Source organism: Panthera pardus, unplaced genomic scaffold (genome assembly GCF_024362965.1).
Source record: "Panthera pardus isolate Hobbes unplaced genomic scaffold, ASM2436296v1 HiC_scaffold_2, whole genome shotgun sequence".
Taxonomy (NCBI): Eukaryota; Metazoa; Chordata; class Mammalia; order Carnivora; family Felidae; genus Panthera; species Panthera pardus.
In genome coordinates this window covers 85327530-85354517 of record NW_026526765.1, presented here as the reverse complement: position 1 = coordinate 85354517, position 26988 = coordinate 85327530, and the positions used below count along the sequence as shown (strand labels likewise).

At 36.8% G+C, this 26988-nt stretch overlaps 1 long non-coding RNA gene across 2 annotated transcripts in view; it reads left to right on the top strand.

The window, feature by feature from the left end:
* LOC109274862 (uncharacterized) overlaps positions 1 to 26988 on the top strand; it is a 54901-nt gene that overhangs the window by 7595 nt on the left and 20318 nt on the right. For both annotated transcript variants that reach the window (XR_002083867.2, XR_002083864.2), the window contains exon 4: positions 1467 to 1594. This is a non-coding gene — a long non-coding RNA (uncharacterized LOC109274862). The remainder of the gene's footprint in view (positions 1 to 1466; positions 1595 to 26988) is intronic.

Here is a 26988-nt window from a genome sequence, read left to right as displayed (position 1 = left end):
ATCTTTAAGCAATTTTCCATTGAAAGATTGTCGAATCTTATGGGAAGTTTTTCTAGATACCCACATGAAACCACATGAGGCTGATGAATTAAAAATAAGATATAAGTTCAGGGGCAGCTGGGTGGCTCGGTCGGTTGAGCGTTCGACTTTGGCTTAGGTCATGATCTCACAGCTCATGAGTTTGAGCTCTGTGCTGGGCTCTGTGCTGATGGCTCAGAGCCTGGAGCCCGCTTCGGATTCTGTATCTTCCTCTCTCTCTGCCCCTCCCCCACTCGCACTCTGTGTCTCTGTCTCAAAATAGATAAACATTAAAAAAAAATTAAAAATTAAAAGAAAATAAGATATAAGGTCAAACCATCATTTTATAAGTATGTGCTGATTGCCTCAAGGTCATCATCATGATGTATTTATTGTCCAATCCCAGTTGAAGTAAACTGCCTTTACTAAAGTAAAGATTACTGCCTTTATTAAAGTAAAGTTTTATGGTTTTAAAGTAATAATCATATTAAAATACATATATCACTTTTCAGCATTTTTCTACTTTTATTGGATACATTATTTACAATTAATGAACAAAGAATCTTCCAGCTTGCTTTTGATTGCTTAGGAAAAATGCTGTTGTGTGCCATAGCAGAGAGCAAAATACCTGACTATAAGAATTTGGGAAACTTAAATGAAACTTGCTTATCTATATTTTTAATATAGTTTCATATCTGCCATTTAATAGAAGTATTTTGAACAGATTTGCAAGTAGGTCATAGAAATCAAAGATCTTGATTTTGTAATATTTTATTTGCTATATATGTATTGAGATTATGTGTAGGTGATACCTATCTTAGAAATTAAAATCGGGGCGCCTGGGTGGCTCAGTCGGTTAAGCGTCCGACTTTGGCTCAGGTCATGATCTCGCGGTCCGTGAGTTCGAGCCCCGCGTCAGGCTCTGTGCTGACAGCTCAGAGCCTGGAGCCTGTTTCAGATTCTGTGTCTCCCTCTCTCTGACCCTCCCCCGTTCATGCTCTGTCTCTCTCTGTCTCAAAAATAAATAAACGTTAAAAAAAAAATTAAAAAAAAAAATTAAAATCACTAAAAACATTTCTGAAGACAAACACTTTTCATTTATAAGTTTGGTAAATTTGACAGTCAGGTATTTGAAAACCTGGTCATTGAAAAAATATATTGGGGCACCTGGGTGGCTCAGTTGGTTAAGCGTCTGACTTTGGCTCAGGTCATGATCTCGCGGTCCGTGAGTTCGAGCCCCGCGTCGGGCTCTGTGCTGACAGCTCAGAGCCTGGAGCCTGCTTCGGATTCTGTGTCTCCCTCTCTCTCTCTGCTCCTCCCCCATTCATGCTCTGTCTCTCTCTGTCTTAAAAATAAACATTAAAAAAAAAAGAAAATATTAAAAATGAAAATATATATTATTTAAAAATTATTTTGCATATATTTTCAAAATTTTTTTTATTTTTAAGAACAGTGAAATACTTAGATTGAAAACACTACAATATTGCTGTGGAGAAACAGAACTTTGTGGATTTATGAATGGAAATGAGATATAACATTCTGGATTCTTACAAGAGAGCAGAAAGTATGAGCAATGGTAAGTGCTGTGGATTACATTTTTTAAAAAGTTTTTATCCAAATACCAGTCAGTTAACAGAGTGTAATATTAGTTTCAGGTGTATGTTACAGTGATTCAAGACTTCCACATAACACAAGTTATGTACTCATCACAAATGCCCTCCTTAATCCGCATCACCTATTTAACTCCTCGCCCTACCCACCTCCCACATGGTAACCATCAGTGTGTTCTCTGTGGTGAAGAGTCTGTTTCTTGGTTTGCCTTTCTCTTTTTCTCACCTTTGCTTGATTGTTTTGTTTCTTAAATGGCTGTGGATTAAATTTATGTGTATAAATTTAACTTCTGAATGGTGAATTAATTTTCCTTTAATAAATGAAAGAAAAGTTCTGAGGATGTGTTTAATGTATTATCTTGCATATTTTTTAAAATTTAGTTTTATTTATTTTGAGAGAAAGACAGAGAAAGCAGGTGGAAGAGGGGCAGAGAGAGAGGGAGACAGAGAATCCCAAGCAGGCTCTGTAGTGTCAGTACGGAGCCCGATTCTGGGGTTGATGTGGGGCTCGAACCCACAAACCGTGAGATCATGACCTGAGCTGAAGCCAAGAGGTGTACGGTTAACTGACTGACCCACCCAGGCGCCCCGCTATCTTGCATATTTTACTAAACAAAGGAGATCAATGATAAAATTGTACAATTAACAAAGGTACAACATGATAGTTAAATTTAGAGAAAGAGTGTGGTCTGTGAGTAGAAATTACAATCATGTAATTAATTTTAAATTTTCATCTCTGGCAGCCAGAACTTTTAGTTTAAAATTTATAAAAGAAACACAATATCAATTATGGGACTCAAAAGAGCTTTAAATGTATGGTATACAATGTTCAATCTGTCAATGTAGGGCCCATTAATTAATTGAATCGTTACTTTTTTACAATATGGCTTTTTCTCCCAAAAATTGTTTAGTTATTAAGAAACAACTATTAAAATGATAAAAACACTGTTTTCTACAAATTTATGTATTTGGCCTTCATTGTTTTATAATATTTCAAAAGCATATTTTCTTATAATACTATACCATACAGTGTATGTGTTCAGTTTCCTGTGAGGACTTATATGTGCTTACTCACTAGGACAGAGAGGAAAGAAATATTCCATGCCTGAGCAGTGCTAATAGATTCTGGTGTTATCTCATTTCTCACAAGATAACTTTCTGTTAGAACATACCTTTTCTTTTTTTAAGTTTATTTATTTATTATGAGAGAGAGACAGAGACAGCATGAGTGTGGGAGGGGCAGAGAGAGAAAGGGAGAGAGAGAATCCCAAGCTGGCTCTGCACTGCCAGCACAGAACCTGATTTAGGGCTTGAACTCATGAAACTGTGAGATCATGACCTGAGCTGAAACCAAGAGTTAGACGCTTAACCAACTGAGCCACCCAGGCACCCCAGAACATACGTTTTTTTAAAGAAGCAAATAAATAAAATGAGAAATAACTCTACCACGAAGAGACTTGTTAGATTTATGTTAAGAAGAAACAGTTTATCTGTGTGATAAGTAGGGTACATAAAAAAATCAAAAGATTGGTTATGAAAAGAAAACAATTTTAAGGAGCTCTAGAGGGAAAAAATGCTTTTGACTATTTACATAATTCTTTTTTTTTTTTTTTTTTTTAAATTTTTTTAACGTTTATTTATTTTTGAGACAGAGAGAGACAGAGTATGAACAGGGGAGGGGCAGAGAGAGAGGGAGACACAGAATCCGAAATGGGCTCCAGGCTCTGAGCTGTCAGCACAGAGCCCGATGCGGGGCTTGAACTCACGGACTGTGAGATCATGACCTGAGCCGAAGTCGGATGCTCAACCGACTGAGCCACCCAGGCGCCCCAACTATTTACATAATTCTTAAAACATAAAATGGTGAGTATGGTGGGCTAAGCCTTTACATGCTTTATATCATTTGATCATAATAATGCAATTATCCTCATTTTAAAGATGGGGAAACTGAGGCTTAGAAAGATCTGGTAACTTGCTCAAGGTCACACCCCCAAGTGGTAGAGTTACCTTTACAGAATTTACACTTTAAGGAGAAATATAAGCAAATAGTTAAATAAGGATATGTATGCAATAGATATATGTTGCTAACAAGACTTGCATAGTATTAGGAAATGTCTAGCAAAGGTACTGAATCCTGATCCAGTGCTCAGGTAGAGCCTTTCCAAAAGAGTTGAGATTTACTAGAAATGAGAGAGAAGTCAGGATCAATCTAGAGAAGTAAACAGAGACCAAACTGTCAGAACCTTATAGCTTTCCAGAACATATGATTCATTGTCCTAGTTGAGACGCTACTGAGAGTGCAAGAGAGGCCAATAATAACCGTATTTGTACAATAGAAATAAAAATCATTCTGGGCAAACCAAAATATATGGCAGTATAAGGAGTTTGGTTTTCATTCTAGAAGCAATAAGGAATATTGAAGAGTTTTTTAAGAGGAATAACATGAACAGATTTATGTTTTAGAATAACTCTGATCTTGGAAAATAGATTGGAGGAGGCTTGTAGATTATTTTAAGAGGCCGTTTAGGTAATACAGTAGAGTAGGATGGTGGCCAGAATTCCATAGTATTAGAGAGACTAAAGGGAAATGGATTAAGTTCAAGAGATATTTAGGATGTAGAATCACCAGAACTTGGTGCATGATTAGATCTGGGTTCAGAGGGAGACACATTAATTGGGTGTATATTAGTGAAGGGAAGGGAAGTCAAGGATGACCCTGGATTTCTGGATTAGGCAACTTGCTGACTGAATGGTGGAGTCATTCGCTGAGATGAGGAACGTGCGGAGGAGTGAAGATGATGATGAATTTACTTTTGTTCAGTTTTATTTTTGTTCATTTTTAATTTTTTTGATTTTTAAAATTTTGAAACAAGAAATGAATAAACTGAGGGTTGATGGGGGGGGTGGGAGGGAGGGGAAAGTAAATGATGGGCATTGAAGAGGGCACCTGTTGGGATGATCATTGAGTGTTGTATGGAAACCAATTTGACAATAAATTTCATATTAAAAAAAAAAAAAAGAAAAAAAACTTGCAGGCATAGTATACAACCATTATTTCCCCCCAGAACCATTTGAAAGTAATTTGCCAGTATGATACTCTACCACTCCTGAATACTTTACTAGGTATTTTCTACCAATAGGGACATGTGCCTACATAGCCATAATACAACTGTGAAAATCAAGTCATGGGTTATTACTATCTAATCCTCAAATCCCAGTCATGTTTGCCACTTGTCTCAATACTGTCCTTTAGAATGGGAGGCTGTAGTTAAAAGTCACCTGTTGCATAAAGTTGTAATACTTCTTTAGTGTCTTTCAGTTGAGAGCAGCAATGGTCTTTTCTAGTCTTTAGTGACCTTGACATTTTAAAGATTACTGACCAGTTATTTTATGGAATGTACCTCTGGGCCTTTTCCAACTGGAGAGAGTTAGATACCAACATCAATTGGCATCTATTGTATGAAAGAATTAACTTCTTTCAATACATCTAGAATGGTGTTAATTATGTATTGTTCTTGAGAGGGTTGAGGAAATAGTGTGTTCTGTGGTACAGTTGAAAAAGACTGAATTAATAGATTTTGACAGGAATACCTCAAAGGTAATGCTGTTTTCTCCTTAGTGAATCCTATCAGATGACACACAATTTTGATTTGTCCTGTTACTAATGGTCACTTGATTAAGAATGTGTCTTTCAGGATTCTCAACTATTTAGTTTTTTAAAATTTTTCCTCCTTTGGTAATTAGTTAAGTACTTTGTAAGGAAGTTCTTTGAGACTTTGCAAATAGCCCATTTCTTATGAAACTTTCAATTTATTCATTTATTTATTTATAGTACTGGTGATTAATATGGGTCTTAATTCTTTACTATCATTTATTTTGATGTTCAAGCTGTTCCCAGTTTAGCTAATGGAAGCCCCTTGAAGGTGGTTTATGTATTCTCTTGACGTGTCTCAAGTCACTTTTTGACTTTATCCTTTCTGGCATAAGATAGAATAAGGTCACCTTGTACTTTCCCTACCCTGGTCCTGGAATTAGCCGTTTTAGCCTCAAGTCTTTTTAGTGGAAAATAACATTTAGAAAATAAAGTCTGGGCACTAGGTGTGCTCTTTGTTTTTGGAGTGTGGTGCTTCAAAGTTTCTCAATTAGAGAGAGCTAAGATATAGACACATGTATATATCAATGTATGTCCACACATTTACGTTTCATCTATCCATCTATCTATTAAACCATGAATGCATGCTGATATTATTAGTTTTAATCTATCTCTTCAGGATTTATTCTATTTTTCTCCCTTTTCATATATGTAACCCCCTTCCTTGCTGCTGAGAAACCTGGCTCCCAGTGGTCTGATTATTTGCCCTATCCTTCTGTATGTAATCAGTCTCCCCTTTCTACTGCCATCCCCTCTCCTCTGTAGATGCACTGTTCCCCTGTGCAGGCTCTGCCATCGACACTGTGCCCCTCTAAATGGACAAATCCTCATCCTACTCAGGCTTGGCCTCTCTACACTAGACTGATCTTTGTGTGAGGACATCTTTACCCTCTATGAGGTGGGCTCTGACTCCCATGCTGTTCCTACTCCCCCCAGCCCCTTCCACAAGCAGGGCAGATATGCAACAATTTCAATTTACCTGTCAATGAAAAAGATAGGGTGGTAGCTAAAAGGTTATTCATTCAGGAAAGACCTGTTTTTTATAAGATGCCAATCTGAGGGCAAGTTTAAAGATATAGAAGAGACAGGATTAGTTGTAGGAATGTGAAAACACCAAATTCCCACTTCAAGAGACTGGGAAGGGAAAAAAGCTTCAATGTAGGTTGGTTTGAGAGTTTCCTGGCTGGAAGAGAAGTGACTTTCTATCTTATGGCTCTTACTTTCTCTGTGCAGTCATGCTAAGATTTAGTTGGAGGTTTGAGGACAGTGGAGAGGGTTCTGAAATCACTGTAGAGAATGAAAAAGTGAAATGAGCAAAAACAAAACAAAACAAACAAATTTCTGAGTGTTATGGAAGATCTGAGAATCGAAACCGAAAATGAGTTGAGATACCAACCGTTAGCCCCAGTGCTAGGAGTGGAGAAGACAGTTTTTATCGGGCAAACATTTAAATAGAAAAACATGGCGCAAATAAGCTGAAGATACCGGCTAGAGAAGTTGATCTGAAGGAAATAATTGTTGAATGTTGAAATGAATAGTTGTTAGTTAAATAGAATAAAGCATATTTACATAGGAGAGGAAGATGATGAATAGAATGCTAATCATTGTTTTATTTTTTTAATTACAAAAATAATACATGTATCTTATGAAAATAATTAAAACTATCCCCCTCCCCCAAATCTTCAATGAATTGAAGATAAGACAGCAGAAGGGAGAAGTGGGTAGAAGGTGATAGATTGATTTGAAAATCATGGTTTGAATACTTTCTAAGGTTCATTACATACACCTTGGATATGAAAGTGAATAATGAGACTTTGGTCTTTTCTCATAAGGTAAAATTCAAAACAGAGAGGGAGGCAAACCATAAGAGACTCTTAAACACAGAGGAAAAACTGAGGGTTGCTGGAGGGGAGGTGGGGGGATGGGTTAAATGGGTGATGGGCATTAAGAAAGGTACTTTTTGGGATGAGCACTGGATGTCATATGTAAGTGATGAATAGCTGGTTTCTGCTCCCGAAGTTAAGACTATACTGTATGTTATCAAAACAAAAAACAAAACAGAGCAAAAAACCCCTCAAACCCAGTACCTTGAAAACTTTCAAAGGTCTTATACACATCCAAGATATTTTTTACTAAAAATGTTTCCTTTTAACAAAGACATAGGCAAGTAAGTATGGCTTCTTCAACTTATACAATAAAATCAAATCTGAATGATTTTTTTATTCTTTTAATGTCTCCTTTCTTAATTCCTGCATGTAAGAGTTGACTTGTTTTTTTGTTATTGTTCTTTTTATTGTCCACTATTTTTGAGATGATGTGTGACCCCCTTCCTCCCCCCCAAAACTCCTCCCAACCTGCCTTAGTAAGTCAGCATGTTAGTATAAACAGTTTTATTGAGTAGACTCTACTTCGTGGATATTAACATAATAATGTTTTTATTTTTCTCCGATCACAATTCCCAGTAGTGCTTTGTAGAAATCTCCCAAGACAGTTTCCTGAGCATATTCTGCATCTTTGTCATCATTTTCAGTTATTAAAAAAAACAAAGCAAATCCAAACTAATTTCACTCCAGTGTAAAAATCCAGGCTCAAATCTGATTCAGATATGATCCTCTCATTTCCCTTTATAGCATCTCACTCCTTTGTTGTGGAGGAGGAATATAAGAGATGGCCGGGATTGCTTATTGAAGATGAGGAAGTACCCCTCCCCCCAAGAATGTGCATGCTTCTGTTGCTGCTGGTGGTCACTGAGGATGTGATGATCTTCTCATAAGTTTGTGCAGTTTTTAGTGCTGTTTAGCTTCACCTTGGTGCACTACCTCTCTGAGGATATGGCAGAGGAGGCACCCATGTCTTCCTTTAGTCCTGCCTTTGGTCCATATCTCCCTCCACCCCCCCCCCCCCCCCCCCCCCCCTTAAAAAGCAAGCTGTCAGGTAACTCTAGGGCTTGGGCTTTCTCCTCTCTTCTCTATATTCTTTTGTATTGAGTCAAACCCGGAAGTCCTCCTCTGCATTCTCTGATAGATAAAGAAACTGGAATCAAGTTGGAGACTTCCTCCACCTTTTTCCTAATTTCCCTATAACGTGCTCTCTTTTTGTCCCGTTCTCCTGGGCTCAGTCAGCAAGTCCTCCTTCAAAATCTCCAGAAAAGAAGGAGGCACAGTTCTTGGTGTTCAGATATGCTCCCAAGTTCCAAAAGACACAGGTCACATTCTCCCTCATACTCCCTCATAGGGCTCACTGCACTTTGAAGGCAGGCTTCAGGTTGGTCTCTAGTTCCCTGACTCTAAATATTTAGCTAACTAGTAGGCTGTCAGACTTTCTGCCTTGCCAGTGATCACTTTCTATATTTCACTGAAATTCCCTCTTTACTTGACTTCTGGTGGGTTGAGGGGAACTATTTTTCTGCCCACTTAGGGGTGTTATGCCGGTTGGCAATGGGAGAGGTTGTTCCTTTGCCTCTGAATATGTCCTCAGGGAGACTTTTGGCCTCATTGGTTGGAGAGGCCTTTAAAAGTATGGAATCCTTATACAATTTTGTCATCATATTTCAATTAGAATAACCAATTCCAAGACAACAAGAAAAATCCCATTAACATGCCATTATAATAGCACAAAACTAAAGTAAATGATATACTTCATTCTTACATGACATTGTGTTATACAATGAAAAACAAAACAAAACAAAACACAAACTAACCCACAGGGTATGGCAAACCAAATTTTTCAGTACCTAAGATTTTAAGTTAGGTATGCTTAGAGTAGCATTGATTTTCAAAGATCATCAGAAGTATTATTAGTGAAAATATTATAGGTGTTTTGTCTGACTTCCTCTTGGAATATAGCAGGTGTAAGATAGATGTCAGAGTGAGGGAGAGGAGTTAGGCCTATTATTAAATCATTGATCAGTCAAGAATATATCTCACTTAGTAACAATGTTTAACTTTTTTTAGTAGGGCTTTGAATACAATAAGCAAGACTGATGTTTATTTAAAAACAATAAACATATTTTCCTTTGAGACCTTTTCAAAGATTACTTGTTAATCTTATGCCTCATAGTCCCCTTAACAGAGAGGTTTGAATAAAGAAGTATTTTAGGTTCTGGCTTAAACATTAAGATGGTTTTAAGCATTCCCAATGGCTAACAAGTATAATGATTATCATTCCCAGAGCAGTACTGTCTTCAAACTTTCTCAGCTGAATTCTTTTTGAGTGACATTTCTGCTATCCATATCCTTCTTGTTAAGAACTCAATAATGGACTAGGTTAATTAGAGATAGGTAATCTTACCTTGTGTTAATCATCCTTCTGTTAGAATAAATTAACCTTTTAGCTCCTATTTTCTGGAATTCCCAGCCTCCGTAGACACTGTTCTCGAGGCATTAGATAGCCTCATAAAATTTTAAACTCATTTGAATTTAGAAATATCCATTACTGATAGAGTTATTAAACTTAATAATCACAGAGATTTACTCTGAGATCATTGAAGATTAGCCTAATTCAGGTACTTTATAGGCTTGTTTCTTCCTAGCTGTGTGATTTGGGGAGATGTGGTTATCATCTCTGAGTTTTCATTTCCTGACTTAAAGAATGGGAATCAATATTATTCGCTGAAATGATAGAAATCAAATGGGTTAACACCTATAGTGGATTCTGAAATGCACTACTGAAATGTTTGGTACTGGGAGTATTATTTTATACTTGAAATATAGTCAAGTCAGAAGATTTCACTTTTTGTCCTCTTGGTGTTAACTGTTCACTAATATCCTGGATTCTTTTCCCTGGCTCCCTTGAATCATTGTCAAGGAACAAAATAATGCCAAAAAGTTGTGGCAGTGGGCATTCTGACCACTTGTAGCTCCCATAATTCTTTCGTACATGTGTAGCCCAGGCAGATTTATGTCAGTCCACCGAAGAATAGAGCACATTGGGCTGGTCACAGTGGAGATTCACAACACCCCATGACAAACTGAAAAACAAGCATGTGTTAAAATAAATCTATTAACAATGAAAATGTAAGTTTGTCTGCTTTTAAAAGGCAAAATAATGCAGTGAATTTCAGAGGTAATTTAGGAAATATTCCAACATTTGGCTTTAGTTAGAAAGGTGGGAAAATATATCAGAACTAGATTCCATTTGGGCAGGGTTTATCCTTCTCATCCTGAGTTTGAGCCAAAAATCCTCAGTTTTGACTAGTTTTAAATGTTTCTCCAAATTTGGGCAGAGCCTTTTGCCTATTTAGAGATAGATGCTGCTTAGTTCAACATCAGATAAGGGGGATGGAGGCTCATGTATATCAGGACCCACCAAAATCGAAGAGCAGAAAAAGGTCACAGGGTAGACAATGGTATGTTTGTGGATAGAGGGGCACCACTAGTGAGTAAATGAATACCTCAAGAGGTGGAAGATATCTCATTCATTAAAGTTTCTCTTGGGCAAAGAATGTATTTAGAAAAATTACTTGATAAGCTACTCGTGGGTAGTTTGATAATACACTGAGTTGGTAAAACTTTGAGAATATAGACACTTTCATTCATTTCTGTTTCAAGTATAAATCAATACAACTCCTTAGGAGGGAAATGTAATAATGTTTATCAAAATTACAATTGCAGGGGCACCTGGGTGGCTCAGTCGGTTGAGCATCCAACTCTTGATTTCAGCTCAAGTCATGATCCCAGGGTCATGGGATGGAGCGGAGCCCTAGTTTGAGCGTGGAGCCTGCTTAAGATTCTCTCTCTCTTTCCTTCTCCCCCCTTTCTGCTTACTGTCTTTATAAAATAAAATAAAAAAAGAATATTCAAAAAATTATAAATGCATATCCAAAAAAGACATAGTTGGCCAACAGACACATGAAAAGATGTTCATCATCATTTATCATCAGGGAGATGCAAATCAAAACCACATTGAGATACTACTTCACATCTGTCAGATTGGCTAAAATCAACAACACAAGAAACAACAGGTGTTGGTGGGAATGCAAGTTGGTGCAGCCACTGTGGAAAGCAGTATGGAGGTTCCTCATACATACATGCATCCCTGTATTTATAGCAATGTTATTTACAATAACCAAGATAAGGGATCAGCCCAAGTATCCACTGACTGATGAATGGATAAAGATGTGAGACAGAGATACACACACACACACACACACACACACACACACACACACGCAGAGGAGTATTATTCAGCCATAAAAAAGAATGAAGTCTTGTCATTTGCAAGGACATGGATGGAGCCAGAGAGTATAATGCTAAGGGAAATAAGCCAGTCAGAGAAAGATAAAATGCCATATGATCTTACTCATATGTGGAATTTGAGAAACAAAACAAACAAGCAAAGGGAAAAAAAAAATAAGGGAGCAAGAGAGTCCAGTCAATGGACTTGTTGTGATAAACACGTAGTGATATACTGAAATGTTGAATTACTATATTGTATACCTGAAAGTAATATAACACTGTATGTTAACTAACTGGAGTTAAAAACTTAAAAAAAAAAAAAAAAAGAAAAGGAAAAAAAACAAAAAAGAAAAGAAAAAGAAAAAAAAAACTACAGCTACATGTATCTTATCCAAAAATACCACTACTGAGAATTTATTCTATGAGACCCAATGTCCATAAATAGGTTAAATTAATTATGGTACATAGATTAAATGGAGTACACTGGAACAATGTAAAAGAATTGCAAAGCTCACTATGCACTGATAGGAAAGATATCCAAAATATGTAGTACAGAGAAAAAAATTAAGGTACAGAACAATAATTTAACCTATTCATGGACATTGGGTTGTTTGTGATTGTTTCCATTAATAACAATACTGCAACATGTAAATGTATATAGACCTTACTTTGCATTAGTGTATGTATACCCATAGAATAAATTCCCAGTAGTGATATTGTTGGAGACGATATATGTAATTGTTGTTTTGATAAACATTACTACATTTCCCTCCTAAGTAGTTGTACCAATTTATAGTCCCAACAGAGATAAGTCCCCCTTTTCTCAAATTTTTGCCAGCACAATGTATTGTCAAGCTTTTACATTTCCACAAACCTGAGAGGAGACAAATGGCATCTTGGCTCTAGCACTGTTTTTTTTTTTTTAGTTCAATTTAAGAAAATTTGCAGACTATCTCAAATTTAGGGGAAAATTACAAATGTAAAGAATGCTTCCCCACCGCCCCCACTGAACTATTTAAGAATAAGTTACCAACATCATGACCCTATACTCCTGAATACTGTAGGGTGTATATCTTACAAGCAAGGACATTCTGCTGCGTAACCAAAATAAAACCATCCATATGAGAGCATTAGTTTTGATACATTAGTACAGTCTAATTCTCAGACTCCATTCATGTTTTGTCCATTATCCCTAGGATGTCCTTTATAGCAAAAGTATACAGTCCATAATCATGTGTTGTGATTAGCTGCTGGTCCTCTTTAGTATCTTCCAATTTGAAATGGTTCCTTCTGCTTTCTTTCACTTCTGTGAACTTGATACTTTTAAAGATTATAGGCCAGATATTTTGTAAAATGTCTCTCAATTTGGGTTTGCCTGACATTTCTTTTTGAGTCAATTCAGATTATACATGTTTGGCAGGAATATAACAGAAATGATGCTGTGTTCCTCTCGTTGCAACCTATCAGGTGACTCACAATTTTGATTTAGTGCATTACTGATGATGTTATTCTGATCATTTCATTAAATTGTTGGCTGCCAAGTTTCTCTACTGTAAATTTAGTCTTTTCCTTTTGTAATTAGTGTTTTATAAAGTACTTTGAAATTATGTATATAGCTTCATTGTTAAAATTTCAATGTTATCAATTTGTTTCTTTTTAGTAATGTCATTGTGGACCCATGGTTTCTATTATATTCAGTAGGTCATAGTCTGTTTCTATCATTATTTATTTTGATGATCAAATTGTCCTAGATTTGGTCAGTGGGAGCTCCTTCAAGCTGGCTGTTCTGTCCTTTTGACTTTTCTCCATCATCTGTGAGCACTTCCTTGCTTTCTCATTCAGAGATGTTCCAGGCTCATCTTGTACTTTCCTTGTCTCTGACCTGGAGTCATCCATTTCTTCAGGACATTTTTCATGGAGAATGGTATTTAGAAGCCAAGATATGGTGCTACGTGTGTTCCTTGCTTTTGAAGTGTCTTGTTCCTAGACCCTCTTAATAAACAATTCCTTCCTCCTGCCCTCCTTCCCTCCCTCCCTCCCTTACTTCCTGCCTTTCTCTGTATTAAAAACTATGAGTTGAGGGACTCCTGGATGGATCAGTCATTTGGGTGTCTGACTCTTGATTTTGGCTCAGGTCATGATTTCATGGTTTGTGGAATCAGGCCATGTGTCAGGCTCTGTGCTGGCAGTGTGGAGCCTGCTTGGGATTCTCTCTCTCTCTATCTCTCTCTCTGTCCCTTCCCCACTCGTGCTCTCTTTCTCTCTCAAAATAAATAAATAAACTTTAAAACCTATGAGTTGATACTATAACTTCATTTCTTACCCAACATCACATGATTCATTTTAGTTATTTCCCTTTCCATATTTTTAATTCCCTTCTCTGACAGTGAGAAATGTATTTCACATTATCCTTAAATATTTAATGATACCCCCTTTATGTAACACATCTCCCATCACTGCTCCTCTCCCACATTAATACTTAACTCAGTCTTCTTGGGCCTGTGCCAGATACCTCCCTTCTCTCTCCCATCATTTCCTGCAGAAGTTCTCTTCACTCTTCATAGGCTCTAACAACTCAGGCTTTTTTGTTGTTGTTATGAGTGAGGTTGAGCAATTTTAATGAAGAGTGCCAATATAAATCCTTTCTCCATTTCCTATCCAAAATCTTTGGTGTAATCAACATTGCCCAATAATATTTTTTTGTAAGTGAATTATTTAGTAGTTCTTGAATCATAACTGAGTTTTATGTTCAGCTGCACAGAGTGAGTACAATTTTTAAATAGATGATTTATTCACTTGACACTTATTTATTGAATTTACTGTATGTTCTGGCCTCTGTTCTAGGCACTGAGGATCCAGTGGTAAGAAAAAGAGACAAATTGCCTTCCTTCATGGAATTTTTTTTTTTAATGTTTATTTTTGAGAGAGAGAGACAGACAGAGTATGAGCAGGGGAGGGACAGAAAGAGAGGGAGACATGGAATTCGAAGCAGCAGGCTCCGAGCTGTCAGCACCAAGACCAAGCCTGACGTGGGGCCTGAACTCAGAAACCGCAAGATCATGACCTGAGCTGAAGTCAGATGCTTAACTGATCGAGCCACCCAGACGCCTCGGAATTTGTGTTTTTAACATTAGGGTCAAATAATGAGCAATTTAACTTCTATACTGAGAGTGTAATGTCAATAGTGAAAAAGCTACAAAGAGAATAAAGTACTAAGATAGCATTTGCAGGGTCTGGAGTGACAGGGAAGCTTCAATGGACACCTAGGTGATAGAATGGAAAAAAAATATTTTGTGTATACATTCCAAAGGTTAACATCTGGGAAGGCATTTCTACCTGGAAGGAAGATGCCAATTTCTGGGACTGAGAGCCCAAGTCAGAGATCCAAACTAGAGAGGAGGGCAACCATTCACTATGGATTTCTTGCTAATTAGTGCTGGGGCCACTTCTCAGGTGCAGGCCTGTGTAGCACTGTCTTTGTAGCTTCAGTTCTAATAAAGGCATCAGAAACAACAACTCTGTAAATAACCAGTAAAGTTTTCTCTTAAAATTTTTAATCTATTTCTAATCTTTATGACTTCATCCTTGCAAGTTAGGGGATATTAGTTCCGTCTTACAGATGAGGAAACTGAAGCACTTAAGGATTAGTATAACCTGTCTTAGCTAGTAAGACACTGAGCAGTGATTAATTCCAAAGCCCAGGTCTTTCCACTGTTGCCCAGGGTCAGACTCTGAGCTAATATTTTGGGCAAGTGCCTTCCAGAAGCAACACCATTATGAGGTAAACTAGGGCCTTATATGAACCAAGATCCTCTAGACTATGGTCCTTTTGCTAAAACTTGATAAATATTCTCCAATTATATAGACATGTTTCCATTTCAGTTACAATGAAATATAAATTTCCATTCACCTTTTTAGGCTCAGACATTATCCTCTCGTGTCCAGAATCTAGGGTATGTTGGATGGTTAGTTATATGCTTATAATAAACAAAAACTTTATCCTTGTAAGATATAAAAATGCACAGTATTATTTCACAGCAAACGCAGCTACCGTTTGATATTCCTGCCAATGTGCGTCTTTGAACAGAATTCTACCAGTGAGATCACAGATAAATTAAGCCGGTCATCAGCAAAGCCCTGAGCACAGACAAGTTAAATAGATTTATTTGGATTAACTATGAGAACTCAGTAACTAAACTGTAATGCAGTAACTAAAGTAACTAACTAAACAGTAACTAAACAGTAACTAAACTAAACTAAGTAACTAAACAGTAACTAAAGTGTAAGATTACACTTAACAGCATCAAATAATTAAAAAGACAAATTGTCTATGACTGAGGCCTAAATAAAATAAAGTAATAATATTATGCTTATCAAAACTCAAGTTAAAAAAAATAGGAGAGGTAATAAGAAGAAAATATTTGAACCACTTTACGTATATAATGAGAAAGTAACGTCACTGTGGAAGAATGTAACTTGCCTCATCTGTGGTTTAACATCAACCAGGGAGGGGATAGTGTAACCTCGCTGGTAGTCACTCAGAGTGCCTGCCACTTGTGAATCCTGAATAGGACTCAGCAGCCTGGAGTACAGGGATCAATTAGTGTTGTCTCCTTTGGGAAGGGGAATACGAAGAAGTGGCTTTCATTTTGCCTGAGGCCACACTGGCCCTAGAGCCACTGTCAGGCCCCCCCACCAGAACCAGCTCTGCTGCTCTTTCCTCAAGGCAGCCGGAGATTACAGTGAAAACAAGCACATGGCCTAGAGATGATGGCCACCCAAATCTGCTTTCACTTGTAGTCAGATAACTTTGTCTAGTACCTACTACCCTATAAGAAGAGCTGCGTGTTTTAACCTTACGTTGAAAGGAAAGAGATTGATTTAAAAAAAAAAAAAAAAGGGCGCCTGGGTGGCTCAGTCGGTTAAGCGTCCGACTTCGGCTCGGGTCATGATCTCATGGTTGGTGGGTTCGAGCCCCACATCGGGCTCTGTGCTGACAGCTCAGAGCCTGGAGTCTGTTTCGGATTCTGTGTCTCCCTCTCTCTATGCCCCTCCCCAACTCATGTTCTGTCTCCCTCTGTCTCAAAATAATTAAACATTAAAAAAAAATTAAAAAAAAAAAAAAAAAAAAAGGAAAGGAAAGAGATTGAAGAGTTTCCGGAGCTGGAGAAGAGGAAATCAAGATTTCACATAAGGAGATGGCCCGGGAAATGGAAGTATTGCTAGGCTTAGCTTCAGCAGTTGAGCCCACTGCAGGGCAGTACCAGTGTCCTGCTGATTGCAGATCAGGCAAGATAGGACATGTGGAAGTGAAAAAGAATTCTGCAAAACTAAATCATTCCAGGAATAGTAGCAGTTGGTAAAATAGAACCATTTTGTGGTATCTTTTTTCTTCACAGAAGCATAATAATGACTGAATTAAATACATTTTCAAGTTATGAAGCTGAAAATCAGGGGATGCCTGGGGGGCTCAGTCCATTGAGCTTCTGACTCTTGATTTCAGCTCAGGTCATGGTCTCATGGTTAGTGAGTTCGAGCCCTGTGTGGGTCTGTGTGCTGACAGCATGGAGCCTCTCGGGATTCTCTCTTGTGCTGTCTCTCTGCCCCTCCCCTGCTCTCGCTTTCCCTGTCTCTCTCAAAGTAAATAAACATTAAAATAAATCTTTTCTGAATCCTGACTCTCCTATCTGTGAAACCTGGACACCAGTTCCTTATTCAGTAAAATGGAGATAATAATCCATATTTATAGAAGGTGCTTGACACATAGTAAGTGCTTTGCAAGTGTTAACTCTTGTTATTTTTAAAAAAAAAGTTATCTTTATGGGTGATCGGTGATGTATGAAACCCATTTAATGATTGTGTAGAAATGGAACACTGCACAGAAAATAAAAAAAAAATATGAAATGATTGCCTAGATAAATTGTTGCTTGAAAAAAAAGTAAGGTGCAAGAGACTGTGTAATGTATGTTTGCATTTTTTAAAAAGATATTTAAGTGCATATATGCTTGTATTAATATATAAATATTTGGGGGGACTGACACTCAAGAAACTGTTAATACTTGGGAGGGAGATGGGAGATTCTGGGTGGGACCTGAGCCTCATTTTCACTGTGTACCTTTTGTACTGTTTTAAATTTCTCAATCATGCATCTAGAGTTTTTAATTGAGAGGAACAAGTTCAAAGTTAAGGATATATAGAGCTCAATATCATTATGTTTAGCCATTTTTTTCAATATATTATTTCATATATTGAAATAGAAAATTTTCATTGCTAAATTATGAAAGTGATCCATTGCTTACAATAGCCAAATTATGGAAGTGCCCATCAATAGATGAATAGATAAAGAAGATGTGGTATATATACAATGAAATATTCAGCCATAAAAAGCACAAAATCTTGCCATTTGCAATGACATGGATGAAACTATAGAGTATTATGCTGAGTAAATAAGTCAGTCAGAGAAAGACAAATACCAATGATCTTACTCATATGTGGAATTTAAGAAACAAGACAAATGAGCAAAGAAAAAAAAAAGGAAACAAATCAAGAAACAGATTCTTAATTATAGAGAACAAACTGATGGTTTCCAGAGGAGAGGTGGGTAGAGGGATGGGTAAGAAATAGGTGATGGCGATTAAGAAGTACACTTGTTGTGGTGAACATCTGGTGATGTGTGGAACTGCTGAGTCACTACATTGTACACTTAAAACTAATATTACACTGCATGTTAACTAGCTGGAATTTATATTATTATTAATATTACATATTATTATAATTATATTATCATTAATTATATTATTAATAAAGCTTAGACTTTTAAAATGGCATAAGAGTGACCAACAGTTGGCTTTAAGATGAATAATAACATGTAACTTTCTTGCTTATTAAATGATAAATATTTGTTTTACAATATTTGGAAATTATAGAAATAATATGCCTACCCATAAAAATGATATCTTGCACACTTTTGTGATTTGTGTGTTTTTCTAGCTTTTTTCCTTTTAGTTTTATAAATTGCATAAAAAGATATTGGGAAGAGGGTGACTAGAACATCTTTCTTTCACTTCCACTCCCAATTCCAGTCTATGGGCTTCTCCTGAACCAAATTCTTAAGAGATGAATGCAGGTGAGGAGTGAGGCCCAATGAATGAGTAGGCAGCTGAGGACCAGAAAGCAGTGAATTCAGGGGACACTTTGGATCGCTGAGGGACAAGGTCATTACAGGCTCAGCAGGAGTAAATCCAGTCTTCTTGGCTTCCAAAAAGTGAAGAAGTTTTATGGGCTGACTGACTGAGTCTTCCCTGACATTGAGGCTGGAGGATTCAGCAGGGACAGATCGCATGGAAGCTTCCTTGAGGTGCTTCAGTTGGGCAATGGCAGTTTGCCGGCTTCTCTGCCTAGGAGAGAGCTTAGTCTTTCACCAGCATTCTCTACCAGCTAGAATTGAGTCCCTCTGAGCCAAAAGAAAAATGACATTGTATGTCAAGGGGGCAAGAAACCGGAGAGGGAAAGATCAGGCAGAATAATCAGTGTAATAGAGCTTTTTGGAGAAGTCAAAGGAAATCCTGAACTCAAAAGTAAGAAGGAAATAAACCCAAAGAAATAAACATGCAGCATAAATGAGAATTTCTGTGACAAAAAATTCAAATAAATAATTTATTAGAGGAATTTGGAAAGAGGATGCACACAGTTAAAATCTGGAATAGTCAAATAGAAATCAACGCCAAGACGTATCTTAAAGGCAGAGTAAAAATATAAAGAGATGGGAATCTGAGGGAAGCAGTTAGATACATGTAATGAGAGTTCTAGTAGAAGAAGAGAAAGGAAGTCAGACAATAATTATTTTTAGGAAGTCAGACAATAATTAAACAAATATGGAAGTTACTTTCCATTTGATGGAGAAAGAAATTAGCTTGTAGATTCTAATATCTTGCCAAGTTCTAGGTTTGAGAGATGAGGGAAAACATACTTAGTATGTCATGATAAAATCCCTGAACTCTAATCATTAATAGAAAATGGTACAAGACTTTAGGCAGAAAGAACAAATCCTACAAGCAGAAAAATGGTACTTATGATACTTCTTAAGTGTCTTAGAAGTAGTCATTATCTGCATTTTTTCTTCACAACAACCCTGTTAGGTAGGAGTCATTTTTTTTTAATGTTTGTTTATTTTTGAGAGAAAGCATGAGTAGGAGAGGGGCAGAGAGAGGAGGGCAGAGGATCCAAGTGGGCTCTTTGCTGATAGCAGAGAGCCTGATGTGGGGCTCAGACTCACAAACCATGAGATCATGACCTGTGCCAAATTCGGAGGCTCAACTCACTGAGCCACCCATGCACCTCTAGGTGGGAGTTGTTTTTATCTACATTTTACCTGTGAGGAAACTGGTACAGACAGAGGTTAAATCATAAGCCCAAGGTCTCATAACTAGAAAGTGACAGAGCCAGGGCTCAACAAAAGTGGTCTAGCTACAGAGGCACCACACTTTATCATCACACAAGTTGGCTCTCAAATGGGCTGTCATATTTGAGAAGACATATGGGAAAAAGAGTCTAAGCAAACAACAGATGAACCAGGGAGACAAGAAACAAGGTGAGCACTGAACTGTGGTGTGTGTGGGGTAGAGGGGCTTCTCCCCATGTTCACCACCTCCCTCTCATTTTCTTTCTCTCCCCCTCTCCTTTCTTCTCTCTCTTTCTTAGCAAATTGTACCATTGTTGACAGTGGTTCATGATGTTGACTGCTATCCCAGAGGAAAGGGGAAAATCTTGAATTGATTGTTTTGACTTGAAATGATCATAAGCATATGAAATTTTTTTTTGAAGTTTATTTATCTTTTTTTGGGGTCATCTTTACACCCAACGTCGGCCTTGAACTCACAGCCCCAAGATCAAGAGTCACAGGCTTTACTGACTGAGCCAGCCAGGCGCCCCAAGAATATGAAATATTTCTGTGAGAATCAGTCTTATATTAAAATTTGTGGGGCTAAGTTGGTGAAGATAAAATATAGACCTATTATATAAATTTCATTTCTCAATGTTTTAAACACGTAGTTGTAAAATTTCTTAAAATTTATATTCACCTATAGAAAAACAATTCAGATACGTGATAAAGATTTAGATAAAGCTTTGCTCTTTGAAAGTTTCCTGCTGCTTAAAAATAATAGGAAGCTCAGAATATCTCCCTATGCCTTGATAATAGTGATTGTTCTTTTCTTTCTTTTTAAAAATAGTTAATATACAGTACAATATTGGTTTCAGAAGTAGAATACAGTGGTACATCACTTATATACAACACCCAATGCTCATCACAAGTGCCCTCCTTAGTACCCATCACCCATCTAGCCCATCTCCCAACCACCTCCCTCCATCAACCCTCAGTTTGTTCTCTATCATTAAGAGTCTGTTGTGGTTTTTTCCCTTTCTTCTCTTCCCTCTTTCCCATATGTTCATCTGTTTTGTTTCTTAAATTCCACATATATGTGAAATCATATGATATTTGTCTTTCTCTGATTGACTTACTTTGCTTAGCATAATACATTCCATCTCCATCTATGTTGTTGCAAATGGCAAGATTTAATTTTTTTGATGGCTGAGTAATACTCCAATGTGTGTGTGTGTGTGTGTGTGTGTATACACACATCTCTATCCATTTATCAGTGAATGGACATTTGGGCTCTCTCCATAGTTTGGTGTGATTGTTATGTTAAATAAGACATAAGATATAAAAAATACAAGCCATAAAGCAAAAGAGATGAAGCTGCTTGGTACGTATTCCTGGTACTTATGTACATTAGAAAAAAGCAGTAAAAAGTAAAAATTTGAGCCATAAATGGAAAGAAGATATTTGCAGTGCTTATTACTGACTTTCAAGTGATAATTCTAAATATACAAAGAATCTTGCAAAATTAATACTAAAGAAATCAGCAACCCAGTAGAGAAACAGGCAAAGCTATGAAGAGGCATTTCATATATGACAAAAACTGAGTGTCCATTGATACAAAAAAAGATGCTTAATCTCATTTGTAACCAGGAAAAAGGAAAGTAAAACCTCAGTGCAACACGATTTCACATCTGTCAGACTGGCATAAAATCAGAAAATTTCATAAAAAGTTTTGGTGAGGGAGAGAATCTACAAAAACTAATACTACTGGTGAGAGGGTGTACATCAAGATGTGGAGGTTGGACAAAGTCTTGCACGTGTATATGAGGGGATTGGGACAAGAAGGTTGATGGCAGCATTGTTCATAATGTACGTATAGAAAAATATCAAATTGTCCAACAATAGGAGAATGGATAAGCAAATAACGTGCGATGGAAAATATATGAATGACCTATAGTTGTATGTGTCAACCTGTGGCTAAATCCTAATGTGAAGTTGAGTAACAAAGTGAGAAAGGATAGTACAATAGAATACCATGTGTATGAAGTTTTAAATTGTACTAAACAATATTGCACATTGTTTATAGATGCTTACATTATGAAATATAGAGCAACTGTGCAGTATCATAATGACAAATATCAAATTGAGACTGTTTATTTCTGGGATGAGAAGAAGAGGATAGGATTAGCACGTGTATGGAAGTGCACAGCAAATTAGATTTTGTTTTGTTTTAAGCTCATGGAGAGACGTACTTAGATATTTCTATTATTGCTCTCTATATGTTGTGATAGGCCTGAAATATTCTACAATTAAAACAGAAAAAAATCACTACGGTTATATTGTTTTAAGATTTTATTTTTTCAGGGGTGCCTGGGTGGCTCTGATGAGGGCTAGATGAAGGTTTAAGTGATAGGCCCCACCCGTGGAGGATGTTGAAATACTCTCCTTTCTCATTGTCTAGTTATAGTTTTGTTTATGTAGCATTTTTTCAAGATGTATGGAGCTTTTTGATGTGTTAGACACTTGACTCTGTTACACAAATCATTAAAAAAACACCCTGAAACTAACTTTTCTGGGCATGGGGGTTTAGGGGAATCAACCTCTATTTTTAAGGTTTTTTTCTTGGGTTTTCATCTTTGTTGCCTTTTCTTTTCCTCTGTTTGCCTCCTAATCCAGATCCCTATACTTTCTAGGTTACTACAGGTCATTTTGGAAGTTGTCTCTTCTAAGCTCCCCCTTCCATCTCCACTCCCCAATTTTGGTTAGTGCTCTACTTAAAGACAACCAGTAGTTATTTATTGCCGGCCAGATGAAATCACTCAGCTTCATTTTGAAGGTGTTCTTACTTTGTCATTAGTTTCAATTTGGACTCTCCATTTTTTAGACCAGTCCTCACAGAAGCTGGCTTGTGACAAAGTTTTCAGCAACCACAGTAAAATGATAAAAATACGGATAATGTGGTTAGAGTTATATACAGTTAAAATTATCCAAATGTAAATTTTTTTTTTAATTTTTTTTTTTAACGTTTTATTTATTTTTGAGACAGGGAGAGACAGAGCATGAATGGGGGAGGGTCAGAGAGAGAGGGAGACACAGAATCTGAAATAGGCTCCAGGCTCTGAGTTGTCAGCACAGAGCCCGACGCGGGGCTCGAACTCACGGACAGTGAGATCGTGACCTGAGCTGAAGTCGGACGCTTAACCGACTGAGCCACCCAGGCGCCCCCAAATGTAAATTTTTGAGATTTTTCCTGCTTTTTCTGGTAAAATGTATTTCTTCATAAAATAGTGATAGTTGATGAAAGAATTTTTAAAAAGATCTTTCTTGGGAAAAGTACAAGTTGGTAACTTTTATGGCTGCCTTCTTCCTACCTCTCCTACTTCTCCCCACCTCAGAAACACACACACATTCTCTTTCTCTCTCTCTCTCTCTTGCTCTCTCTTTTAACATTTTTGCAGTTCAGGAAAACATAATGAGTTCAGTTGTTTTGCATAATGCATACTCAAAAGTCATGTTTTTTCCCATTTCTCTGTCTTTTCTCATAGTCATTCCTGTTGTCTCTAGTGTTCTCCTGTTACTTCATTACAAATTCCACACTTCCTGTAATGCCAAGATCAAACCTCCTCTCCTTCAGTTCGTCTTATTTATGTAACACCTGTACCTCCTCACCCATCTTCCTTTGCACGTATGAGAATATTTTTAAATTTTTTTTTTTTTCAACGTTTTTTATTTATTTTTTGGGACAGAGAGAGACAGAGCATGAACGGGGGAGGGGCAGAGAGAGAGAGGGAGACACAGAATCGGAAACAGGCTCCAGGCTCCGAGCCATCAGCCCAGAGCCTGACGCGGGGCTCGAACTCACGGACCGCAAGATCGTGACCTGGCTGAAGTCGGACGCTTAACCGACTGCGCCACCCAGGCGCCCCGAGAATATTTATTAAAACCTCTGGCATTAGTTGCATAAGAATTTTCTTTTTCAAATATTTTTTTTTCTCTCTAGGTAGCCTTAATGTCTGTAAAAGAAAGAACTTTTTGCATTTCCTTTAATACAAAGAGGATTTGGTGATAAGGACATAAAATTCATATAAAGTGTTTTATCTTATAGTAATCCTGAATATGTGTTATATATATGGGTATAATGATTGAATATTTATGAATTATAGTGACTCTTCACTATATATTTCTAGCTTAATGCTTTCCAGATCTCCAGGTCTTAGGTATTTGCATGTGACTTCTTTTGGCCAATTAGATGTGAGTGAAAATGATGTGTTAATTCCAGCTGGAAGCTTTTGAGCCAGTGTAGATTTACTACCTCTTTCCTGTGCCATAGAGACCAGGAATATTCCACTTGGTGAATGATCTTCAGCTTGGGTCCTGAAATGACTGTAGTATGAAAGAACCCCAAATAACCTGCAATGGACTTGTAGTGTGCATAAGAAGTAAACCCTTGTTTCTTAGTCCACTGAAATTTTGGAGATTGTAGATTATAGAAGCATAACCTATTGATACCTATACAAACCTCATTAAAAAAAATGGTAAAATTTATAATTTTCTTTATTTCCTTATTAAATTCATAATTTAATTCATTTAAAATTTTAAATGCACACCATCTCAATATATGGTATTTCTTACATTTAAAAATAAAGATTCTTCACCTTATATGGAAAACTCACAGCTAATATCATACTCAGTGGGGAAAACTGAGAGCTTTTCCTTTAAGGTCAGGAATAAGACAATGATGTCCACTCTTCATTATTTTATTCAACATAGTACTGGAAGTCCTATCCACAGCAGTCCCACAACAAGAAAATAAAAGCCATCCAGATCAGCAAGATGAAGCAAAACTGTCAATATTTGCAGATGACATGATACTACATATAGAAACCATGAAGAGTCTACCAAAAAACTATTAGAACTGATAAATGAATTCAGTAGAGTCTCAGAATGCAAAATCAATGTACAAAAAAAACCCCCAAAACAAAAACAAAAAACAAAATCAGTGCATTGCATTTCTATACACTACTAATGAAGCAGCAGAAAGAGAAATTAAGAAAACAATCCCATTTACAATTGCACCAAAAATAATAAAATACCCAGCAATAAACTTAACCAAAGAGGTTAAAGATCTGTACTCTGAAAACTGTAAAACACTGATGAAAGAAATTGAAAGGCAAAGAAATGTAAAAACATTCCATGCTCATGGTTTGGAAAAACAAATATTATTGAAGTGTCTATACTACCCAAAGAAAACCCTATCAAAATACTAACAGTATGTTTCACAGAACTAAAACAATCCTAGAATTTGTATGAAGTCGCAAAAGGTTGCCAAAGCAATATTGAAGAAGAGCAAAACTGGAGGTATCACCATCCTAGATTTCAAGATATAGTACAAAGCTGTAGTAATCAAAACAGTATGGTATTGGCACAAAACTAGACATAAAGATCAATGGAACATAATAGCCCAGAAAGAAACTGGCAATTATATGGTCACTTAATCTTTGACAAAGGAGGCAAAAATATGCATTGGGAAAACAACAGTCTCTTCAACAGATAGTATTGGGAAAACTGGACAGCTACATGCAAAAGAATGAAACTGGATCACTTTCTTACACTAGATGCAAAAATAAACTCAAAATGGATTAAGGTTCGAAATGTGAGACTTAAAACCATTACAATCCTAGAAGAGAGCATAGTCAATAATTTCTCTGACATCAGTCCTAACAGCATCTTTCTAGATGTGTCCCCGAGGCAACGGAAACAAAAGGAAAAATAAAACATTTTGGGACTCCATTCAAAATGAAAAGCTTCTGCACAGGAAGGAAACAACCAACAAAACTGAAAGACAGTGTACTGAATGGGAGAAGATATTTGCAAGTGACCTATCTGATAAAGAGTTAGTTTCCAAATATATGAAGAACTTATACAACTCAACACCCAAAAGACAAATAATCCAATTAAAAATGGGCAGAAGACATGAACACACATTGCTCCAAAGAAAACATCCAGATGACCAACAGACACATGAAAAGATGCTCATATCACTCATCATAGGGAAATGCCAATCAAAACTACAATGAGATATCACCTCATACCTGTCAGAATGACTAAAGTAAAAAACACAAGAAACAACAAGTGTTGGAGAAAACGTGGAGAAATAGGAACACTTGTGCATTGTTGGTAGGCATGCAAACTGGTGCAGCTACTCTGGAAAACAGTGTGGAGTTTGCTCAAAAAATTAAAACTAGAACTGCCCTATGATCCAGTAATCCCACTACTGGATATTTACACAAAGAATACAAAAACACTAATTCGAAGGGAAACATGCATCCCGTCATTCATTGCAGTTTTACAGTAGCCAAATTATGGAAGCAGCCAAATGTCCATTGATAGATAATGAACGGGTAAAGAAGAGGTGATCTATCTATCTATCTATCTATCTGCAATGAAATATTATGCAGTCATAAAATATCTTTCCATTTACAACAACATGGATAGAACTAGAGAGTATTATGGATAGAACTAAGTGAAATAAACCAGTCAGAGAAAGATAAGTACCATGTGATTTCATTCATAGGTAGAATTTAAGAAAAAAACAAAAAGAGTAACAAGAGACAAATCAAAAAGCAGACTTCTAACTATAGAGAATAAACAGATGGTTACTGGAAGGGAGGTGGATGGGGGTATGGGTGAGATAGGTAAAGGAGATTAAGAGTACACTTATCTTGGTGAGCACTGAGTACTATATGGAATTGTTGAATTACTGTATTGTATACCTGAAATGAATATAATACTGTATATTAATTATGCTGAAATTAAAAATCAAACCTGAATCTTTTCAGTGAGATCAACAATAAAGACTCGGAGTCTCATAGCAACATGCAGGAACATGTAGGACAGATTTAAAAAACACACCTGAGTATATTGAAATTGGCAAGTTGAAAACTAAAACACATATGAAGTTTAAACTCTTTTGAAAAGAAGCAGCTATGCAGCCCTCAAGAATGAAATTTTCAAGTCTCATTAATACATCTAAAATTCCTCTTCCTACTACAAACCTTAATGATTTTGAGAAAGCTGATTTGAATCAGTTTCTATCATGTTACTGTGGATTTAAAATAACTAAAATTTAACATCTGGGAGCAATTTTATTTA